The sequence below is a fragment of the Lissotriton vulgaris genome, chromosome 4_1, assembly GCF_964263255.1.
Source record: "Lissotriton vulgaris chromosome 4_1, aLisVul1.2, whole genome shotgun sequence".
Classification (NCBI taxonomy): Eukaryota; Metazoa; Chordata; class Amphibia; order Caudata; family Salamandridae; genus Lissotriton; species Lissotriton vulgaris.
This window is the reverse complement of record NC_141691.1, coordinates 1,551,048,499-1,551,049,789: the sequence shown is the minus strand read 5'-3', so window position 1 is coordinate 1,551,049,789 and position 1,291 is coordinate 1,551,048,499. Positions and strand designations below refer to the sequence as shown.

The following is a 1,291-nucleotide window of genomic DNA, read 5'->3' as shown; positions in this document are numbered from 1 at the left end:
CACTGGAGTTGGAATAGTAATTTGTACCCCTCCGTTCTCCAATTCTTTCCCTACTGTTGCACTAACTGGAGTGGGAATAGTAATTCTTACCCCTTCACTATCCAGCACTTTCCCTACGTTTGCATTCACTGGAGTGAGAATAGTAATTTTTACCCCTTTGCTATCCAGCACTTTCCTTACTGTTGCACTCATTGGAGTGGGAATAGTAATTTTTACCCCTCTGCTATCCAACATTTACCCTACTGTTGTATTTATTGTGATGCGAAATATACGTTTTATGTTTGTTTTAATAGTTTAAAGTTTTAATTAATTATAGAATTTGTATCTTATTTTAAATAATTAATATATGTATATATTGTATTTTTATATTATTTAAAAGTTTAAAAATTAAATAAAAACAAAAATTAATCAATTATTTTAAAGTAAATATAGGTATAGGTATAAATGATTATGTTTGTGTGTTTATATTTTTTAAACTGAGTTCATTTTATATATTTAGTTCAAATGTATATTGCATTTAATTTATTTTGTCAAAGATCATATTAATATTTTATATTTTTGATATATTCTTTTATTAAAATTGATATTTGTGCTTTTCGCGATCTGTGAAAGAACAAGATGGGTCACCAGCAACTCTACTGGAGCCACCCGAGGAAGTTCGGACAGGGTTCCCGATCTTGCCGCGTGTGCTCGAACAAGCACGGACTGATTCGCAAGTATAGTTTGAACATGTGTCGCCAGTATTTCAGGCAGTATGCCAAAGATATTGGCTTTGTAAAGTTGGACTAAATTAATAAAAAATTACGGCTGCATGGACGTCGAAGGAAAGAGCGACAAAGAAAGGAAAGCTATGGATATGCACAAATTGGACTATGCTCCCACTGTTTTCCCTAGCATTTGCCATATCCTACTTAAATGGCAGTCCAGATAAGGCTGCACTGTGAAAGAGTGTTTTTGCTCTGTGAACAGCTTGGAAATAAATGGTTGCAGTCTTGCGTTTTGTCTCAATCAATTTATTTATGGTAACTTTCCGCACTTTACTTTAGAATGATAAGAGGTAGTCACCATTAATCCTTTAATAAGTACTAGTGCTTATTTTATATGTATTCACAAACCTGAGGTAATCACACGAAAAATGAGCACTCAAAGTGGGATGGCAGAAGTGATAAATGGGTGACTAGCTCTGGCAGAGGACCGGAATTAACCTTGGTATAGAAATGGCTGGAGACCATGCAAGCCTTTACAACAAAAATATGCACGATTTCGAGGGGAGGAGCCAAGCTCGACATCG

At 34.9% G+C, this 1,291-nt stretch overlaps 1 pseudogene; it reads left to right on the top strand.

Moving 5' to 3' along the window:
• Positions 1-595: 595 nt before the first annotated feature.
• LOC147724229 (small ribosomal subunit protein uS14 pseudogene) lies at positions 596-995 on the top strand (annotated as a pseudogene).
• Positions 996-1,291: the final 296 nt, after the last annotated feature.